The sequence below is a fragment of the Adiantum capillus-veneris genome, chromosome 14 (assembly GCF_014529385.1).
Source record: "Adiantum capillus-veneris isolate H3 chromosome 14, ASM1452938v2, whole genome shotgun sequence".
NCBI classification, from domain to species: domain Eukaryota; kingdom Viridiplantae; phylum Streptophyta; class Polypodiopsida; order Polypodiales; family Pteridaceae; genus Adiantum; species Adiantum capillus-veneris.
The window spans coordinates 148,587,626-148,611,278 of record NC_140944.1 but is presented as its reverse complement, the minus strand read 5'-3'; positions in this window follow the sequence as shown (position 1 = coordinate 148,611,278).

The following is a 23,653-nucleotide window of genomic DNA, read 5'->3' as shown; positions in this document are numbered from 1 at the left end:
TTAGAACACCAAAAATATTTATCTTTTTATGGTAGCCTCATAATGAGAGAGATTTCTTTTGACCCCTTTATATTTTTTCCACTTATATTATTTATATTTGACATGTACATATTTTTTAGACCCCTCAATATTTGATTTTCTTAGTTGTACTATTCACTTATATCATGATCTTAACAATATCTTCAATTGTAGATCTACCAAATAAGGTCAAGGGTAGGTGGCATGCATACATGCACTATGGAGGGCTCACTCTTGGAGGTATTCAAAAGAATCATCCAAAGAAGGACCCCACAAGGACCTTGTGCAGTGGAAAAAACGGTCGGTTTTGCTGAATTTTTAAAGTTCACTTGCTCTCCGAATTTGAAAAGGTGATACAAACAAAAGTTGTAGCTCGTGGGCTGAACTTTTGCCTCAAAGTTTTTCATATTTTTTTAAGCTATGAGCTGTGAGCTATGATTTTATTAGTGGACCCCAGTTTTCCCATGCTATGCAGCCACACTCTCTCTTCCACTTTATCATATTCCTCTTTCACACAGACTTCTCCACTCATCATCTCCACCTCTCTGCACCCTACTCACCTTCTCCTCAACCTTGAAGAATAAGAGAAACCATGGTGAACTCATACCTCCCATACACAATTTCATTCCAAAATTGACCACCTAGTCTCATTTTTCCTCCTCCAAATTACCCATATCTATCAAAAAAACCACAAAATTCAGCCTCTTCTCTTAAAAGACAGCATCATGGTGGTTGATAATTACTCAGCTTCAATTACCTTGTCTCTCAAGGAAGGTCAAGAGTGAAGAAAAAATGTACCGTCAAAGGCTAGTGGACCATCAACAAGCGTCAAAATTGGCCCTACTCAAGACACTTGGAGCATCAACCTTGTAAGAAATCCACCTTTTCTTACCTCTTAAGAGTTTTTCTTCCTTATTTGTATCCTACATGGATACTCCCATTCTAAATATCCAATTCCATTTGTAAATTAATACTAACTCTACTAACACTAACCCACTATGAAAAGTCCTATCACCTCCATTTCTCTCCTCTCTCTTTCCCCACCAACTTCTTGATAATTCCAAGCAAAAGAAATTAGATAAATTGCTGAAAATCTAACCCAACCATGGTTAGAGGAGTAACCCTAGCCTTCAAAATTTCTATAAAAGGAGGGTGTAGCTACCACAAAAAGGGGGGAGAAGAAAGAGCACTATGCTATAGCTTGAGAAGCCAAGCTCAACCTCTTGAGAAGGAGCTCTTGAGTGGAATCTCATTGGCATTAGGCATATGTATGTGTTGTATTAGGGGTGATTAGCAAGGGAACTCTATGCCATTGTAAGAGAGAGTGATCATTCAATTGAGAGTAGGAAATCTATCATTTCTCCTACTAGTGTAAGCCCAACATTTGCTGAATCAAGGAGGGTGGATTTGGACTAAGCTTGGATACTTTGTCTCCCTTCCAACGTGAAGTAATGGACAACAATGATGCGTAAGTGTCTTGGTGTTTTTTGTTAAGTTCTTGATAGCTTGTCTCTGGTGTTGTCATCAATCTAGCCATAAATCCCACATACTGTAAGAGGGCGACAGGGTGGAGAGGACTCCCCTGGCCTTAAGACAGTGATTGGGGTGGCTTTTCTTGTGATGTGTTGTGGTGAAATTTACGCAAGCTATGTTGAACAAATACTAATCTCACTTTGATTTGTCATGACAGATTTGTAAGAAGGTATTAATGCAACAAGCACCCCCTCCCCCTTTCTCTCTCCTTCTTAAATATATAGGTGTGTTTGCTTGATCATTGCCGATACGTTTCAAAGCATCCCGAGCACTATCTCTCTCTCTCTCTCTCTCTCTCTCTCTCTCTCTCTCTCTCTCTCTCTCTCTCTCTCTCTCTCTCTCTACGCGTCCTAGTTCGCATCCAAAACTAGGTGGTGCCCCAAATTTGTGTAGGGTTAGGTTGCGGGTTTGTGTGTGTGTTTGTTGTTTTTTTCCAACCCCAACCCAATTGAGCAGCATGGGAGCCTAGAAGAGTGCTTGGAGGCCACTCTCCTTGTTGCCCGCCCCAGACCGCCTCAAATTGGTGCCCCCACTGAGGACAGGCTTGTGTATGTTTTGTGAAGGCTCAACCTTTAGCATAATCAAGTAGCTTGCATGAATCACGAGAATTTGTATGATCCCTTCATTCCCATTGCAAGGCAAAAGGTACACATAATTGTTAGTACTAAGTTGCAGTTTCAGCGAGTAATTCATAGAATTTTAGGTCCTCTTAGGTTAGCCGAGATAAACACTTCGGTAAATCCTTTTATTTTGCCTCTCATTAGGTACGATATTAGCTTGGACGTCTATATTTTTGTGTTATTTTAAGCATTAGGACATGCATAGGCCATGGATAATGGCCCAGGAATAGAGGTTTTTCCCTTTCATTTTACTCCACATATTAGAATAAACGTTGCAATTAGTAGAAAGATCCATTTTCAACAACGAATGGTGTTCATGTTTGGTGCCCAAAGAGTAGGAGAAATTCTTGCATCACCAAACCCTGTCATTCTACCTCTCATCAACTACCACACTTCTTTTGATGTACACGTGTTCATTTTATTTTAAAATGAAGTGCAGCCCGGAAAAATAGTGTGTATGTTTGTTTTTTCTTTGTCCAAGTTGTTACAAGAAACAAAAAAACGATCATTTGTTCTAACTGGGAATGTGTGTGCAGTGAAAGTTCAATCCTTAGAGATCTAGCTCTATTACCAATTGAGTTGCAGGAGCAAGTAGTAAGGCGTCTCCCTCATAACAAGAGGGTGGTGAAGTTAAGATGGAAGGTCCTACGCGTGGATTCCATTTTCCTCTTGTTGTTAGGCACTAAGGAAGACCGCGCATTCATCCAACTAGTGTGTGCCCTGAGATTGGTAAATAGAGTGAAATTTGGCGTTTGGCGAGTGCATTTCACCATTGAGGAAGACTCTTCAGGAAACTTGCGGCCAGAGTTCATGCTTCATAGACTCAAATTTGGTGAATTTTTCCCTCATTTGCGTCTTATTAATAGTCTTCCTTTCGCTTTCAACAAAGGAGATAGGGAGCTATTCAGAGCTTGTCTTAATAAAGAGAGCATAGAGAAGATTGCAAATTTGTATAAATTATCATCCTTCTCTACTTTCTATGACACTTTGTTCATAGAGACATTGTAAATCTCTTTATGCTTTTGAATGATTTAACCATAATCCTAAGGAGTTTTTGTCCAGGAATTTTGTAGCACAAGTGGAGTCTTTAAATCTTGCAAACTTTATTGGACTTGATGAGGATGTTCTTTATGAAATTGTGAGAAGGTTGCCTCACTTCGACTGTGTGGAACTCGAAGGAAAGGAGCTCCTAGTCAATTGCTACTTTCTCACGGCCTTCGACGAGCATGAAGATCTAGTTTTTATACAAACCGCTTGTGCGTTGGGAATTGTAGAGCAAGTGCAATTTATCACTTGGGACGTGGTTGCTCTTTTGGATCCAGAAAATGAAGTTCTAGAGATTTATGTTTATCGCCTTAGCTTTGAAGAATTTCAACCCTTCTTAGAGCTCATCAATAGTCTACCTTTTTGTTTTGATCAAACAAATCGAGACCTCATTGAAGCTTGGATAGCTGAAGAAGAAAACCTAGAGTGGTATTTTCTTACTTCTTCATTTGCAGGCGAGTGGTTCTAAATCTCTATTGTATCCCTTATTGTAACTCGTGTTGTAATCTTTCATAATAATGGAGAGCCAACGCCAAATGTCTGGATATCCTCTTTTCTTTGGAGATCCTGGAGAGGATGCAGAATTATTTTTAGCAAATTTCAAGATGTCTTGCCGTATCAAGAGGATAGTAACCGATCAAGAACGTGTAGAAATGTTTGAGGTGGTCCTTAGGAAAGATGCTAGTACTTGGTTTGACTCTTTGCCTGAGGAAGTTAAGGGGAATTACACAGAAGTTTTGAATCGTTTTAAGAGATACTTCTTTGATCCCCAAAACACTCAAAAACTATGGCAAGACATTGTTTCTCATAAACAAAAAGACTTAGATGACTACTACTTGTACAAGCAATAGTTTCTACGTCTTTGGGCTCTATGGATACGAAATGTTGCTAACCCTGGTGATGGTGCAGAATTTTTAAAGAAGGAGAGTTTCATAGTCGGACTCTTTCCTGACCTTAAGGAAAAAGTTGAGGCGGGTGCACCTGCTCCTTTTGATGCAGCGGAAACTAGGGCTGCTGAGAAGTATAGGAAACTCAAGTGCTTAAGGAGAGAGGTTCCAATAGAAGGTCTTAGACCCAAAGGTAAGTCACAAGCATCAACATCTAGGGAGCTTCCTGAGGTAACGGCTGAAGTGATTGAGAAGTTAAATGAATCTTTAAGCAGCCTGTCAATTCACCTTGCACAAGCTGTAGGTCCAAAGGGACAAGCAAAGAAGTCATAAGAGAGAGAGCCACGAACTAGGAGAGTCTTGCAATGTTGGAATTGCGGAGAGTCTGGACATGGGATGTATAATTGTCCTTGGCCCCGTGGAGAGCCAGGGAGACCTAACTTGAATTACCCAGTGATGAATGCAGGAGAAGGAGCTGGTCAACAACCAAGGCTTCTACAAAGGCCAAATGGACCAAGACCACCTCCACAAGGGGTAGAAGGAGTTCCACCTTTGCCAGATCCAAATGTGCATGTGGTAGAGGTGACAAATTCAAATGAGGTTGACATGGAAGCCAATGGCATTAAGCGTGGCCGAGGGAAAGGTAAAGAGAAAGAAGGAGTCACATCACAGAGTGACCATGGACAAGGCAAAAAGGCAAAGGAGACCAAGGAAACCAAGAGGATTCGACGTCGTATCAACCTCCAAGACTTCCCTCTTGGACATGGTATGGCTCCGTACAACTTGTTGGAAGACATGAGAGGTAAGGGTCCTGATATTTCATGGCCTCAATTTCTTGCATTATGTCCACAAGTAAGGAGGGATTTAACAAGGGCAGTTAGCACTAGGAGAAAGGTAAAAGAGAGTGTGCCTGTTGTAAAAATTGCACAAGCTGAAATGAATGAGGACATTACACCGGTGCTAGACTGTTACATCAAAGGAAGATTGGTTAGGAAAGGTCTAGTGGATGGGGGTGCACAAATTTGCATCATGACAGAGGGACTCATGCAAAGACTAGGCATGCACATCCATGAGACACCTGAAATCAAAGTCAAGATGGCAAACAATAGCAAGGCTAGGTGTGTAGGCATTTGTAAAAATGTCTTTGTAGAGGCCTTTGGCATTAAGAAAGCGGTGGATTTTTATGTTATGTCGACCAAGGGAAGTGGTTATCCATTTATCCTAGGAAGACCATGGCTAATGAAAATGCGAGCTTTGCAGGATTGGGAGAGTGGGAAATTAATTTGCAGGAATGACAATCATAAGAAGGTTGTCTTTGACATGAAGGAGCAACGCCAAGAGGAGCTCCATGAAGAATCATCTCAAAGTGAGACGGAAGAAGGTTGGACCGATAGCACTTCAGAAGAAGAAAGTAGCGGCAACATTACTGAAGAGGAGTCTTCCATCGAAGTCATGGGGGTAAGGTTTAAGCCAAGCAACCAAGAGACCTCTTGTCAAGGCTTGGAGGAGGTAGGTCCTCAAGAGAACGAAGGTGTTCAAGATGAAGGGATGCTGGGAGGTATGCTATCAACAACACTTACAAAGGATGAAAGAGAGGAGTTCAAATGTGTGCTAAGGAAGTTTCCTAGGCTTTTTGCTAAAGACTACACCGACGTACGTGGGGTAGATGTTGTTCAACACAAGATTGAGTTAAAGCCTGAGGCCACACCTAAAGCTCAGAAGCTACGAAGGCTAGGAGTTATAAAGGAACAGGCTCTACTTAAGGAGGTAAGAAAGCTTCTAGCAGCAGGTTTCATTTATCCAGTGGAGAATTCAGAGTGGGTCTCTCCTGTTGTTGTCACTCCTAAGAAAAATGGCAAGTGGAGGGTGTGTGTGGATTACCGTCCCCTCAATGAGGCAACAAAGAGAGATCACTTTCCCCTCCCATTCCAGGATGAGATACTAAATGAGGTAGCTGGTCATGAGAAGTACACTGTGTGCGATGGTTACTCAGGTTACTTTCAAATAGGGATTGCATTGGAGGATCAATTGAAAACAACCTTTATCACTCCTTGGGGTTGTTATGCTTTTAGAGTCATGCCATTTGGTCTGACAAATGCTCTTGCAACTTTCCAACGCTTCTCGAACATGGTGTTTCAAGCATTCTTTGGAAAGTCCATTAGGGTTTTTATTGATGATTTTTGCATTTATAGCTCAAAATCATTGCATCTACAAAGGGTAGAAGAAGGTTTAAAGAAGCTCTATGACATGGGAGGTCAACTCAACCCCGACAAGTGTCACATAGCTGAGGATGAAGTGATCTTGCTTGGTCACAAGGTTTCCTATAAAGGCATTGAGGTGGATCCTTCAAAGGCAAAGGCTCTTATTGAGCTCCCCTCACCCAAGAATCTCAAAGAGGTCATATCATTCATTCAAAAAGTGAAGTATATGTCACGCTTTATTCACTTAGCTTCGGAGTTGCTTCATCCTTTGCAAAAGTTGACACAACAAGTAGAATTTGCATGGTCTGATGAGCTTGAAGAGTATTTTTGTAACATTAAAGTCATTTTGTCAGAGCTACCAACACTCATGCCTCCTTGTTGGGAGTACACATTCTTTGTTAGCTCTAGTGTTGGAAGGGAAACAATTGGTGCTGTGTTGCTACAACAAGATCCCCACAGTACAAGGATGCGACCCATCTACTTTGCTAGTAGGGTCATGATGCTTTGGAGAGAGACTACACAGAAGCAGAACTCATGATGCTTTCTCTCATGTTTGCGGTGAGAAAGTTTAGATCCTACCTGCTACCAAAACCTTTTGTAATTCTCATTGCAGAGAATTTGTTCCCTTGGGTGTCATCTCAAATGAATCTTAGTACTAGGATCTTAAAGTGGATTATGGAGTTGCAAGAGTTTCAATACTCTTTCAAGGTAGAAGATAGTGTGCGTGCACAATTGGCAGGGATTCTCACTTATAGGGTGCATGAAAAGGAGATTAAGGTGCCTGAAGTAAAGACCCTACCATTACCACCACCAAAAAGTATTCCTAATGCTTTTACCTTGTTCTTTGATGGAGCTTTTCGTCAAGCCACAGGAAAAGCAGGGGGAGGGCTAGTGTTGCTCAACCCAAGTGGAGAGGTGGTCATAAAAGAGAAGTTCAATCTACCAAGTTCAGCTAGCAACAATGAAGCAGAATACGACACACTAATTCATGGTTTGAAGATGTGCATTGGCCAAGGGATACAACGCCTCATGGTAAAGGGAGATGCACTTCTCATTGTTAAACAAATTTTAGGCATTTGGGCATGCAAGAATGAAAGCTTACGGACAAAAGTTCATGCCATTCGTAGATTGTTTAATCAATTTGAAGAAGTGCAACTATATCATATTCCTAGGAAACAAAATGAAGATGCCGATTTACTTGCACAACAATTAGTTACATGCGTTGAGAAAGAAGTGCAGGTCATCATGGTGGCAGCAACTGTCAAGCAACCGAGATACCAGGGGTTGGAGTCATTGACTCCCATTATTAGCTACATTTTGGAGGGCGAGTTTCCACAAGACTTCACGAAGGCTCAGAAGAGGAGACTCATGAAGAAGGCAAGCGCATATCTCTTCCTAGAAGGCTCCCTCTATCAAAGAGGGAAGGATCAAGTGTGCAGAAGAGTACCAACTATCGCGGAGATTCCAGCCATTCTAAAAGGTTTGCATGAAGAGGCATGTGGTGGTCATTTTTCCCAAGAATTAACTGTGAAGAAGATTTTGCTTGCGGGGTATGTTTGGCCAAGTCTACATGTGGATGTCCAACATTGGTGTAAAAGTTGTCACAATTGTCAGATGAATGGAAATAGAAGGTTGGTGCATGGCCCGAGGCAAATAGTGCTTGCAAATGGACCCTTTGAAAAGTGGGGCATTGATGCTATGGGTCCTCTGCCTAGGACAAAGAATGGTAAACTCTACATTCTAGTGGCTGTAGACTACATGACTAGGTGGGTGGAAGCACAAAGTGTGGCAAAGGTAAATGAGAGGACAGTGAGCAAATTCGTCCACACTCACATTTGTTGTAGATTTGTCACACCTTTGGAGATTGTTTCTGATAATGGTCCAGGGTTTAGAAAAGGATTGCTCACAGAAGTCTGTGAAGAACTTCGCATTCTACATCGTCACAGTACACCCTACTATCCCCAATCAAATGGTTTGGTAGAAAAAGCTAATGGTGTCATTGCAGGCATCATTAGAAAGATGGTGAAAAATAAGACAAAGTTGTGGGATGACTTCTTGGATGGTGCCTTGTGGGCGTATCGAACCACATATAGGGAAGCCACGGAGTTCACACCATTTCACTTGGTCTATGGTCAAGAGGCTTTGCAGCCTATCGAGCTCAACATTCCAACAATGCGACTTCATGGCAAAGGAGCACAAGATGATCAAGAGGTATGGATGGATCGACTTCTTATGTTAGTGGAGCTTGAGTGGAAAAGAGAAGCAGCATATGAGTGCTACAAGAGGAAAGCCACACAAGCGAAAGAAAGGCACGACAAGAAACTGAAGGACAAAGGCATCAATGAAGGAGATCTTGTGCTAAGGTATGACAATCGACTCGATAATCGTTTTGATGCCAAGTTTGAAACTAGATGGCAAGGGCCATACATAGTCAAGAAGGCTTTCAATTCTAGTTACTATCAGCTTATGGACTTGAATGGTAAAGAGCACTCCAGGAAGGTAAACGGGTATCGCTTGAAGCCCTATTTGAGTCGCCTTCTACCAAAGGATCTACCAAAGATCTATCCAAAGGCCGCTGTCTCATGTAACTATTGTTACATGAAGCATAAGTGTAACTCCAGCCAAAATTCTGAGGGGCCAAACAAAAAAAATCTCGTCAAGGACTCTGAAGCACTCTCTTTGGAAAAGATGCTCTATGATGGTACATGAATATACCATCATCCAGGGGGAGGACTAATGATAGCCGTTTTTTCGGCTCTTTGTAATTGCCACAGTGAGTTACCTCACCCTACCAAAATCACCCAAACACTGTGGCTATCCCTACCATTTCACTGTACATAGGCGTGCGTGAGTCACGGGACTTTTCCCATATCTCCTTACTGAAATAAAAAACCCTCAATTAGCTAGGCATTGGGCTAGTTGAGCCAAAAAAAATAAAAAAAATAAAAAATATAAGTATATTATGGCCCATGCGTATGTAAATATTTCTTTGTATATAGGGCCTAAATAAAAGATTTTTCATAATTATTTTGGTATTTATTTAAATATTTTTACCTAGGTGTGTGTTATTTATGCTCTGTACATTGTCTCACCATTACCACAATTTTTCTCACCATTTTTTATACTCTTTATTCCATATAGAAATTTTTTCATGTAAGCTTCTCTTATATTTGGTGTAACTCCACCCCAACAAAAATCCAAAAAAACTAGTTTTATTTATGTGTATATTTTTTCACTATTGTGATTTTTCCCTTCCTACATCTATTTTGTTTTTTTTCCTAAAAAATTAGAACACCAAAAATATTTATCTTTTTATGGTAGCCTCATAATGAGAGAGATTTCTTTTGACCCCTTTATATTTTTTCCACTTATATTATTTATATTTGACATGTACATATTTTTTAGACCCCTCAATATTTGATTTTCTTAGTTTTACTATTCACTTATATCATAATCTCAACAATATCTTCAATTGTAGATCTACCAAATAAGGTCAAGGGTAGGTGGCATGCATACATGCACTATGGAGGGCTCACTCTTGGAGGTATCCAAAAGAATCATCCAAAGAAGGACCCCACAAGGACCTTGTGCAGTGGAAAAAACGGTCGGTTTTGCTGAATTTTTAAAGTTCACTTGCTCTCCGAATTTGAAAAGGTGATACAAACAAAAGTTGTAGCTCGTGGGCTGAACTTTTGCCTCAAATTTTTACATATTTTTTTGAGCTATAAGCTGTGAGCTATGATTTTATTAGTGGACCCCAGTTTTCCCATGCTATGCAGCCACACTCTCTCTTCCACTTTATCATTTTCCTCTTTCACACACACTTCTCCACTCATCATCCCCACCTCTCTCACCACTCCTCTCTGCACCCTACTCACCTTCTCCTCAACCTTGAAGAATAAGAGAAACCATGGTGAACTCATACCTCCCACACACAATTTACATTCCAAAATTGACCACCTAGTCTCATTTTTCCTCCTCCAAATTACCCATATCTATCAAAAAAACCACAAAATTCAGCCTCTTCTCTTAAAAGACAGCATCATGGTGGTTGATTACTCAGCTTTAATTACCTTGTCTCTCAACGAAGGTCAAGAGTGGAGAAAAAATGTACCGTCAAAGCTAGTGGACCGTCAACAAGCGTCAAAATTGGCCCTACTCAAGACACTTGGAGCATCAACCTTGTAAGAAATCCACCTTTTCTTACCTCTTAAGAGTTTTTCTTCCTTATTTGTATCCCACATGGATACTCCCATTGTAAATATCCAATTCCATTTGTAAATTAATACTAACTCTACTAACACTAACCCACTATGAAAAGTCCTATCACCTCCATTTCTCTCCTCTCTCTTTCCCCACCAACTTCTTGATAATTCCAAGCAAAAGAAATTAGATAAACTGCTGAAAATCTAACCCAACCATGGTTAGAGGAGTATCCCTAGCCTTCAAAATTTCTATAAAAGGAGGGTGTAGCTACCACAAAAAGGGGGGAGAAGAAAGAGCACTATGCTATAGCTTGAGAAGCCAAGCTCAACCTCTTGAGAAGGAGCTCTTGAGTGGAATCTCATTGGCATTAGGCATATGTATGTGTTGTATTAGGGGTGATTAGCAAGGGAACTCTATGCCATTGTAAGAGAGAGTGATCATTCAATTGAGAGTAGGAAATCTATCATTTCTCCTACTAGTGTAAGCCCAACATTTGCTGAATCAAGGAGGGTGGATTTGGACTAAGCTTGGATACTTTGTCTCCCTTCCAACGTGAAGTAATGGACAACAATGATGCGTAAGTGTCTTGGTGTTTTTTGTTAAGTTCTTGATAGCTTGTCTCTGGTGTTGTCATCAATCTAGCCATAAATCCCACATACTGTAAGAGGGCGACAGGGTGGAGAGGACTCCCCTGGCCTTAAGACAGTGATTGGGGTGGCTTTTCTTGTGATGTGTTGTGGTGAAATTTACGCAAGCTATGTTGAACAAATACTAATCTCACTTTGATTTGTCATGACAGATTTGTAAGAAGGTATTAATGCAACAAGCACCCCCTCCCCCTTTCTCTCTCTTTCTTAAATATATAGGTGTGTTTGCTTGATCATTGCCGATACGTTTCAAAGCAGCCCGAGCACTATCTCTCTCTCTCTCTCTCTCTCTACGCGTCCTAGTTCGCATCCAAAACTAGGTGGTGCCCCAAATTTGTGTAGGGTTAGGTTGCGGGTTTGTGTGTGTGTTTGTTGTTTTTTTCCAACCCCAACCCAATTGAGCAGCATGGGACCCTAGAAGAGTGCTTGGAGGCCACTCTCCTTGTTGCCCGCCCCAGACCGCCTCAATACGTCCTTGCACTATGAGGGGCTACCTCTATGACGTACCACTAGTTTGATGTAGACTTTGTAGGATGAAATATTACCTGCCAGAGCCACATAACTTACATGAGAGCTTTCAAGCACATAACTTGTAAAAGGGGGATGTTAACTATTTACATACTTACTTGTTCACAATGCTCTGGTAGTACAAAAGTGTCTCTTAGGTCAGTCCATTTCTTAGTAGAATCCACCTCAAGAAAACCAGACTCTCCTCTACGCACAGTAGCGTTGCGACCCTCCATGATTATCTTGAACCATTGCACGTCGAACAAGTCGACAAAAAATCCTCTGTAATCGATCCTCACAATCTCTTGCAGCGTGCCGAAGTAAGTGAGTTCCGCCACCACAGGATCTGCATCAGAGGAACGTCGTCGACTAGACTATTCAAATTTTGCCATGATTCCACAATCTTTAGTAAAACGCTTTTTGTCGATCCGTTCCACCCTAAAATGTCGACCTTTACACCATGCTGCTGTGTATGACTTATACTACAATGAACAAAGATTATGAGTGGCCGTTCAAATGTTTAGAAATAAAGTCACTAGCATGCCGTACATTGCAAACTTACCTTGGTCGCGCAACCCCGAGAGTACTCCCACTCTTCCTCAGTCACTTCGTCACCGCATTGTTGTGCGCTTTTCAATTGGTTGTGCAACCATCTTAAGCTCATGAAGGTTGGTAGGCTCTCCAGACCCGTCGGATAGTGCATCGGTGGTCGTCTTCCCCATCTCCACTCGATTCGTGCCCTTTGTCGCTCTTGCTTTGCATCCTCATATTGTGAAATCCACTTTTGCATCACTGGATTGTGAAGCATGCAAAATCGGTTGATTTTAGCCTCTAGATCTTCCGTCATCTTCTTCTCAACACCGAGATTGCACATGACAATCCCAGATATGCGCTCATCATCTATGGTTCGCCATAGCGTGTCCCGGGCTTTATCAAATCCATCTAGCCACTCTCCAATGTACACTAGGGACTCTGATACCAACCAACCTTCTGCCATGCTACCCTCCGGACGTGCCTTTTGACGCACATATCCCTTAAGCGTTTTCATGAAACGTTCTAAGAAGAACATCCATCTGGAATGAACTGTGTCAGCTATTTCCACCTCATCAACTATGTGAACAAGAAGATGCACCTGAATGGTTAGCATGGTAGTAGGAAAATGTTTCTCAAACATGCACACAAGCTCCGCAGCATTTAGTTTGGCGAATGGTATGGAGTCTACGTTGATCTCGTTTTGTGAGATCCATTGCACCAGCTTTGCAAGTTTGTAGATTGTGTTACGGATGTCGAGAGACAAACATCCCTCAATGGCAACCGGTAAAATAAACTGTAAAGTATGTGCAGCAATGATATTAAAGTCCACATTTTATGCAATGATATTAAAGTCCACTATGAACGTACCTGACACATTTTATGCCAATCGTGTGACTTCAAACTGGTAAGCTTTCCGTCTTTAGTAAAACACGTTCGGAGCAAGTGCATTACGCCAGTGGGGGTCCGCAAAGATCGAATGGTCTCTTTTACTTTGAGTTCTTGGGCTCCTGTGAAAATCCATGGTGCTTTAGGGAGTTTTATCAATCCATCAGACGCTGTTTGCGGCCAATATTGCTCCATACGATCCACATTTCTAAGGTCAACTCTGGCTCCCAAAGTATCTTTCTTGCCGGTCAGATGGTCCCATAGTAGATTACCCACATTCTTGAATATGTGCATTGGATCGAGCAAGTGATTGATCATGAGTCGGGGCCAGTATGGTAACTCGTACCATAGAGATAGTCTCTTCATCCCTGGAGGCAATCCGTCATCGCACATCTCCTTCTGCTCTAACCATGCTTGTGCAGACATCCTTGGTGGCTCTCTTCCCAAAAAGCCGTCGCATAACACATGATTCTCTGGAAGATACGCTTGATGACCTTCGTAGATTTTCTTCTTCAGTGAGGGCGCCCTACGTGCATTCAGCTTAGGTCCACATGTGACACATGCTCTGTATCCGCTTGTTTGAAGCCCTGCATGTATACACATGATAATAGATCAACTATGGGAAAAAACAAGATTTACAGTGTCTGAGTGAGGAGTGACAATAGATCACCTGAGAATTCTGTTAGCCCGGGATAGTCATGCATGGTCCACATTAGAATGCCTCTGATCAAAGAATTCCTTCGTCCTGTGTGTCGGCTCATATCCACCACCTCTATGCCAATCCACAATTGTTGTAGCTCTTCCAATAGTGGACGAAGATACACATCCATATTCTCCACTTTATATCGCCCTGGCACAATCAAGCTTAGCCATAGGTGCCCCTTCTTCGTAGTCAACCACGGGGGAATGTTGTAGTTGACGATGACAACGGGCCATACACTGTAAGATGTTGATCTTTGACCAAATGGATTTACGCCATCCATAGCCAGGCCTAAGCGCAAATTTTGAGCTTCCCTGGCAAAATCCGACCATGTTCCATCTATATGTTTACAGGCTGCGCAATCTGCAGGAATTCGTAGCACACCATCCGAAGATTTATTCTCCTCATGCCATGATGCTAGGGCGGCCATGGACTTACATTCGAAGAAATGCTTGATGCGAGGAAGCAGAGGAAAATGTCGCAAAACCTTTTGTGGAATTTTTGTCCCGTGGAGATCTACTCGATATCTTTCGGAATCACATTTCGGACACTTCTCCATGTCTATGTATTCCCCTCTGAAAAGAATGGAGTCATTAGGACAAGCGTGGATAGAATTGTAATCCATCCCCAAGTTTCGCAAAATCTTTCTTGCTTCATCTCGGGAATCTGGCATCACATTGTCAGCTGGTAGTATGTGCTCTTTAAGCAATCTACACAACATAAAAATACGATACAGTCGTGTAAAAATCTATCAGATCATTATACATTTAGAGTTTTATTAAAGTAAACTAATTGTAATAGATCACCTAAAAAGCGCTGTGACGCTAGTGTCACTCCATCCAAACTTTGCCTGCATGTTGAGAAGAACCAGGAGTGCTTTCAATCTAGACATACGTGCTCCATTATACAATGGCGTATCGGCTTCACTTTTCATATCATCATAGATAAGCCTTTCTGAATCCATGATTGTCTCGATCATTTCATCAATCTCGGGCTCAAACATTGCCTCGTTGGGAATGTGCTCTGCATGATCATCCCCCGAGCTGTCAGAGGCTACATCTTGTGGCCTCACATATGCTGCTTGACCAAAGCGCCTGCGAACACGTCTATTGGGTTGCAAGATTGCTGCTTGTTGGCCAGCGTCAGAGTCCGACGATTTATAATTGGCAACAACTCGATCTATAATAGATGGATCGAACTCGCCAAATTCGCGAACGTGCTGCAAAGAAAAACGTCTTGTCCGTCGCACAGCATGCTTGCATTGATTACAAGGACATAAGACCCTCATTGAGAGATAGGTGTTTCGGTTGGACGGTCCCACATCCTCGTCACTACTCATAATGAGGATAAAAATCTTATAACCTGGACAACAAATTTAATATTCTATTGGCATTCTTTGTCTTATCTCTCTCTCTCTCTCTCTCTCTCTCTCTCTCTCTCTCTCTCTCTCTCTCTCTCTCTCTCTCTCTCTCTCTCTCTCTCTCTCTCTCTCTCTGTCTCTTTACCTCACATTCTCTAGTCATGTCCAATCCCCGCACACCTCGGTCTAGAGGTGCACGGAGATCAGAACCACCGGGTTATAATCTCGTCTTTATTGGTCAATACCTATATTTGTGGGTACAAGAAATCTACAGACCCACGTCTACATGATACTGCATGTAGTGGACAAAACCCCTTTGCCTCTTCTCTAGCTGTAGCACTTCACAGCATCTTAACATCTTTTCACAGTAGATCTTTTCACTGTTCGTCTAACTCTAAACCCTAAACCGTAAGTAATTCTTGCGTGGACTCGATCTAACGTAAATAAGCGTAAATCTAACTAAAAATAAACCTAAATCTAATTTAACGTAAGTCTACATCTAACCTAATCTTTAACGTCTTTTGGGATAGTTTCCTACGACGTTAAAACTCTCTTCTTCTTGTGTGTGTGTGTGTGTGTGTGTGTGTGTGTGTGTGTGTGTGTGTGTGTGTGTGTGTGTGTGTGGGTAAACCTAAATAAACCTAAGTCTAATCTAATATAACATAAATCTAAATCTATCGTAAATTATGTTATATTAAAAACAAAGAACTAAACTAACAGGGATTATAAGAACCTTAAAACTGATTTAACACATAATTTTTCACATAACTCGGCAAGAGTTGGCATTCTCATCACTAAAGATGTGAGATTTAACTTCCGGCGGTGACGCTGCCTCATCTCCATCCACATCTGACGACAGCAATTGGCCCTTTAGACCGTTCTTGCTCTTGTTACTAACTTTGAAGTTGCTGTTGAATGACTAGAGGTTGTCTAGATGGTCATTGTGTCGGGGATGTAGTGACTCTTGCCGCCCTGAAGATCCACCTTCTTCCCTATCTTCTGAAGACATTTCACCAGTACTTTGGGATCGACGGAGCCCACCATGAGTGAAGGCAGCAATACCCTATATTCCATTGAGGGCTTTCTTCACCCGCTTCATGCAGGCATCGCAGTCTATGGAGACCTAAATCTAATCTAATATAACGTAAATCTAAATCTAGCGTAAATAAACGTAAATCTAATTAAAAACAATCCTAAATCTAATCTAATTTAACTTAAATAAACCTAAATCTAATTTAACGTAAGTCTACATCTAACCTAATATTTAACGTCTTTTAGGATAGTTTCCTACGACGTTATAACTCTCTTCTTCTTGTGTGTGTGCGCGTGTGTGGATGTGTGTGCCAATAAAAAGAGATAAATGGTATAACCTTTCTATCACCCATGCCAAGTATGATAGATTGGTTATGCCATTTCCCTCTTGACTAATAGGTCTTGAGTTCAACTCCTCGTCGGCTAGATCTTTAGGTCTTTTAATTTTAATTAGTTTCCTACGACGTTAAATTAGTTTCTCTCTCTTTCTCTCTCAATGTGTGTGCGTTTTTTTGGATCGTATGCATGTTTTCTCTCTCTTTTCCTCTCTCAATGTGTGCGTTTTTTGTTTATGCATGTTCTCTCTCTCTTTTCCTCTCTCAATGCGTGCGTTTTTTGTTTATGCATGCTCTCTCTCTCTTTTCCTCTCTGAATGTGTGTGTGCATTCTTTGTTTATGTATGTGTGTGTGCGTTTTTGTTTATGTTTGTACTCTCTCTCTCTCTCTCTCTCTCTCTCTCAAAAACACTATGTGTGTGTGTATGTGTGTGTGTGAGAGAGAGAGAGGGAGAGAGAAAGAGGGGAAGGGAACATGAGAGTGAGGAGAGGGAAAGAGCATACCTGGCTCTCCTTCCTCTCCTCGTGTGTGTGTGTGTGTGTGGAGAAGAAAAAGAGAGAGAGAGAGAGAGAGAGAGAGAGAGAGAGAGGGAGAGCGTTACCTGCTCCTTGCTTGAGGGCGCCGAAAAACTCAGATCTGAGATCTGAGTTTTTGGGCGCGCTCTGTTATTTTTTTAGCCCAGTCGGCGTCGCTATGAGCGTCGCAAATTTCCAAAGAAATTTGCGACGCTCATAGCGACGCCGGGATTTTTTTTTTGAGCGTCGATGTGTGAGCGTCGCTAATATGAATAGCCTCTTGTAATGGAGCAAAATCTCAACTTCTCCTTGTTGACCACATTTGTAAACATGTCTGTAGGATTTTTACTTGTATGCACCTTCCCTAGCTTTAGGTGTCCCTCTTCCAAAAGAGTGCGTATGAAGTGATATCTCACCTCAATGTGCTTTGTCCTTGAATGAAAGGCTGAATTCTTTGCAAGATGGATAGCGCTTTGGCTATCACTATACAAGACACAATTTTCTTGTTTGAATCCAAGCTCTTCTAAGAATCTGTGAAGCCACATAATTTCTTTGCTTGCCTCCATCATTGCGACATACTCGGCTTCTGTGGTAGAAAGTGAGACCACTTTCTGCAGCTTTGAAGCCCAGCTTACTGTTATTCCTCCAACCGTGAAGACATAGCCAGTAGTGCTCCTTTGAGTATCTTTGTTACCTGTCATATCTGCATCATCATACCCTTCCAGAAAAATATCAGTTCCTCCAAAATACAAAGCATTTGTTATTGTCCCTTTTAGATACCTAAGTATCCACTTCATAGCTTGCCAATGCTCTTTACCTGGGTTGTCCATGAACCTACTTACAATTCCCACTGCATGTGTAATATCTGGCCTTGTCCAGACCATAGCATACATTAGAGAACCTACCGCTGCAGCATATGGAACTTTAGACATATAGACTATCTCCTCTTGTGTCTTTGGACACATATCCTTGGTTAGTTTAAAGTGACCAGCCAAAGGTTTAGAAACCATTTTTGCATTTTGCATTGCAAACATTTCTAGTACCTTCTTGATGTAATCCTCTTGAGATATCTTTATTGTCTTCTTCGTCTTGTCCTTTGATATCTTCATACCAAGTATCCTCTTTGCAACACATAAATCTTTCATTGAAAAAGATTTAGACAGCTCCTCTTTTAGGTCTTTGATGTCCTGCATGTTAGCACTTGCAATCAACAGGTCATCAACATACAACATTAGGATGATGAACTTCCCACTCCCAAATTCTTCATGTAGACGTAGTGATCCGAGTTGCATCTTGTGAATCCATGATCCAACATCCATCGATCAAACTTCAAGTAGCATTGTTTTGATGCTTGCTTTAAACCATACAAGCTCTTCTTTAATCTGCAAACCATTTTCTCCTTACCCCTTACTTCATACCCCTTTGGTTGAAGCATGTAAATTTCCTCCTCTAAGTCACCATAAAGGAATGCGGTATTTACATTGATTTGCTCAAGATTTAAATCATGAGCAGCCACAAGGCTTAAGACAAGCCTAATTGAGTTCATTTTTACAACATGAGAAAATATTTTATTGAAGTCAATACCTTTTTTTTGAGAAAACCCTTTTACCACAAGCCTAGACTTGTAGCTTTTTTTCCCACCTTCTTCTTCCTTCACGTTATACACCCATTTGTTTTGCAGTGCCTACTTACCTTTAGGCAGCTCAACCAACTCCCATGTTTGGTTGTGATGTAGTGAGTCCATATCCACTTGCAAGCTCTTCATCCATTCTTATTTGGATTTGTGATGCATAGCTTCTACATATGATTCTAGCTCTCCAGAATATGAGATCAAGAGATAGTTGAAGGAAGGAAAAAACCTTTCTGGAGGTCTACCTGCTCTTGCGGATCTTTAGGGAATAGGTTGAGGCTCCTCATTTCGTTGACGTTGTTGCACATTGTCACCATTTTCACTCCTTGAGTCTTCACCATCCTCAAGCTCCATGTACTCATCACGTGTTTCTTTTGTTTGTTTTCTTCCAAGTAATTTTTGTACATATTTTGTTTATTAGAAATTACATCCCTACTCGTAAATATTTTACCATCTTCAGGACTCCATAGGCGATACCTAAAGTCACCTTTTCCATAGCCGATGAAGAAACACTTTTTGGACTTTGCATCTAGCTTTGACCTTAAAATTATATCTATATGCATGAAAGCTTCACACCCAAGCACTTTGAGAGATGAATAGTTCACTGGTTTACCTATCCATGCCTCCTCTGAACTCCCCCATCCAATGCCGTTAAGGGTGACCGGTTGATTAAGTACAAAGATGTACTTACTGCTTCCGCCCAAAGCTCAAGCGGTAGGCCTACATGTAGCCACATGATTCATGCTCGCTCGATGATAGTCCTACTCATCCTTTCCAAAATCCCATTTTCTTGAGGTGTTCAATGGGATTTTCCTTTGCCTCCGAATACCATTGCTAGCACAAAAGCTTTCAAAAGCTTGGCTGCAATATTCACCTTCATTGTCAGATATGAGGCACTTAACCTTGGTACCTGCTTCATTCTCCACAAAGTCTTTCCACCTTTGAAATATGGAAAACACATCGGACTTATTCTTCATGACATAAACCCATGTTTTTCTAGTCGCATCGTCTATGAATGTTACATAGTACAATGAGCCACCAAGTGATGGTGTACTTGCAGGACCCCAAACACTAGAATGAACCAACTCAAGTTTTTAATTTTTTCTTTCATTTCCTGATTTTTGAAATTTTACCCTCTTTTGTTTACTATAAACACAATCTTCACAGAACTCTAAGTCCACTTCTTTCAAACCTGTTAGAAGCTTCTTTGTTTGAAGGATTTGCATTCCTTTGGCACTCATATGCCCAGGCCGATAGTGCCACACCGTAGTGTCAACTTTCGTAGCTATTGCACAAGTTGAAGATTGCGTGCTAACAATACACAAGTAAAGTGTACCGACCTTTTCTCCCTTGGCAACCACCAAAGATCGCCTTGAGATCTTCCACCATTTGCTTCCGAATGTAATGTTGTGACCTTCATCGTCCAATTGTTCTATAGAGATCAAATTTTTGCAAAGACAAGGAATATGCCTAACATCTTTAAGCTTCCATTCATTTCCATTAGTAGTTTTGACACAAACTGTACCTTTGTCGACAATTTCAGAAGCTTCATCATCTCCCAAGTATAATACCCAAATATGTTTTTGGTTTAATCTTGGAAATGTTGCTTGTGTGGTGTCGCATGGAATGAAGCCCCGGAATCTAATATCCAGGAATTAGACACATTATCTAATGAGAGCATCTTGCTCTACTTTACTTGTCACATTGGCCTCTAATGTTGGCTTGTTGTCTTGAGACTCTGTCTACTTCTTCTTCTTGGACCAACAATCCTTCTTGATGTGGCCCTTTTTGCCACAGTTCCAACATTCAAGAACTGACTGTGCGTAACTTGCTCCACCTTGAGCGATCACGACCCTTTTGGTTTTTAAACCTGTCCTTAGGTCTTCCTCTTGTTTCCACTTATAGTGCAACACTTGATGATTCTGTTGTGCTTCTCCTTTGCATTTCCTCTCTTAGGAGAACACCCACAACATCATCAAACTTAAGAGTATTTCTGCCAGAGATAGAATTACTTACAGCCATCACAAGGCTGTCCCAACTATCTGGTAGAGATGATAGTATGGGCGGAGCTCGCACTTCGTCATCAAAATTGATTTTCACCGATTGAAGTTGAGTTATGTTTGTGTTAAAGTCATTTAGGTGTTCTGCAACTGAACCATTCATTGTCATCTTTAAATTGAACAAGCGCTTCATGAGAAATACCTTATTGGATGCCGATGGTTTCTCGTAGAAGTTGTCAAGTGACTTCATCAAGTCCTCCGTGGTCTTCATCTCCAAAACGTTGAAGGTCACCATTGACGCCAAGCTTAACCGGATTTTTCCTAGTGCCTTTCAATCAAGGACAATCCATGCTTCATCTGCCATCATTGTGGGCTTCTTTGCAAGACCGCCTAGTAGCAAATAGAGGTCCTTTTGGTAGAGATAGTCTTCAATTTGCATCTCTCAATATTGAGCTTCCCTTCCTCCGCAATAACTCCCACTCAATTCAAGGAATCCTTTCCTTGAGATAATTTAGCTATGAGCAAACCTTGCTCTAATATCAGTTGTTAGGAAATATGATGAGCTAAATAGATATTTGATTAGCTTACTCAATGGGGAGAGAGAAATTTTCACACATGAGAGATTATAGAGTAGAGAGAGAGAGAGAGAGAGAGAGAGAGAGAGAGAGAGAGAGAGAGAGAGAGAGAGAGAGAGAGAGATCATACGATATACATGGTTCACCCAATGTGGGCTACATCCACGGGAAAGCAGCCACTCAATGGCTTTAGTACTTCAAACAAGAAGTAGGTTACAAAGGGATTATACCCTTAATAGAGCTCCCGCCTTGCTTCACTCTCACGACCTCACACCCATCTTGTTGCATCAACTTCACACTGTGAAATGTGTGTAGAAATGGCCTCCTTTTATAGGCCAAAAGGGTTGCCCTCTCTCATGAGAGGCAGCCATGTGTAGCCGCCCTTGTGTAGATAAGTCCAAATCGGACCCTCAAATCCGCCCATATGTGGCCGCCCTTGAGAAGACAAGTCCTCCTTTGAAATTGGACATTGGAAATTGAATTCGGCCACCAACCACCGGCCATTGAACTCCAACTATCGCCACCAGCTATTGACTACCAGCCACGGACAAATCGGCCATATGACCGACTGTTTTTTGATCACTTTCCGACCACTGTCCTACCATAATATTCCTACAAAGAGAGTCTCGAGGTTTGCTCGAGACTGGCCCCGTGCAAATATTGGTTTCCGACGAGTGATTTTGTTTTTTGGTGAGTAATTTTTCTTCATGCACGATGGCTTCTCCTCATAATGGGGGTCTTACAAATGTGCGTTTTTAATACAAAAAATTACAAGGGGTAAATCAGGATCCATACTTAACAACTTTGCGGACCATAGCATACTGAGCACCATTGTTTCTCCCTTTTTGGATACATATGATTGTTTTGCGGAGCACGATTGTCTCTAAGACTCTCTTGAATAGCCTTGGTGAGATCTGCTAAAGTCATCTCAGATATCTTTGGCTCCTTAGCAATAGTCTTTAGGGTCATTGGCTGATGCCCCGATGCTTGCGAGCTAAAAGATTTAGGCTCAACAGACACTCTTTCTCCTTGAATCATGTAATTGGAGGATAATTACAAGTGGTGATACCTCTAATGACTAGGACATTATAGATATCCTCATGTCATAATCCCCTAATGAATCTATCAAGCAATTGATTATTATTGAAGAGCTCATTTGGACTCGCGATTAATAAAGTCTCTCACCAACTCTCCTTCCTCTCATTGGGATTTCTCAAGCTGAGAGGCTACACCCCAAAGCACTCCCTCTCGTATGTATTCTTTCAAGAACAGTCTCCTATGAGTAGGGTAAATCATTTTTTCTTCCACCCTTAGGGTTCTATACCAATCCTCAGCCTTCCCACTTAAAGTTAGGCTTAAAGAATTACTCTTCTGCAGGTCATTGTGTTCTCCTAAATAATTGCATATTTGTTCAAACACTTTGATATGATTTCTCACATCCCCGTCTCCACTAAATTTTTGTGTGAGCTTGGCTATTTGTACTGCCTTACTTCTAGGTTCTCTATCAGACGTGCTATGCATATTCTCAACAATAGATCGACCAATATCTTGAGCGAATGTTGCCAAGTCACCTAAGTGAGCAGGCATCGTGGGTGAAGATGCTCCATAGACTACATGTGGAGTAGGTATTGGCATTGGGCTTGGCGCATAGGAAGCCCTTGGGTTCGTAGTTTGGTACGGGGCCCAAAATTCATATGTGTGGCCCTAGGCATAACAGATGTCAGATGTGACATGCTAATGCTATCCGGTATGGTCCCATGGAAATAAGAGCTTGGGTGTTGTGGTTGTGAAGCATAGGTTGTTGGAACAATGGGAGGGGTAGGGGCTACATGAGTACGAGGACCTATAGGTGTATACATTTGGTACACACTTGTAGGTACTGTTGGAGGCATTGAGCTACCATGTAGCGGTGCTTTACTAACAAATGAGGTCCATGGCGTGTTTCTTGGCATGCCCATCATTGGGGTAGGCATGGTAGCCGTGGTGTTATGAAGGGAAAGATGAGCTAGACTCAGAAAAGTAAAGCTATCACTTGTGTGCTCAGATTGCACTGAGACTCCTGGAAAAACAACATATCGAGGATCCATCGGACGTACTGAGGGAGTCTCCATTTTCAATAAGGTTGGTTGTTTAGCCTTCCCTGTATCCAAGAATCTCATGAGAACCATTGAAGGCATGTGGATCCCCTTGTTTTGTCTCTCTAGCTCAATAACCCTATGGATGACCTCACAAACTCATTGTTGTTGATCCTCTACACTAGTGGCACCCGTTGTGGATTGTAGGACATCTAACCAACCCACGTGACAGGTGTGAACTGTGTATAGGTACGCTCCATCTAGGATTGAGGTGCTAGGGGTGTCTTTTGAACTAGATGCAATGTGGCTCTCTATGGGTTGACCCTTAGTTTTGTCACTAATTCATGA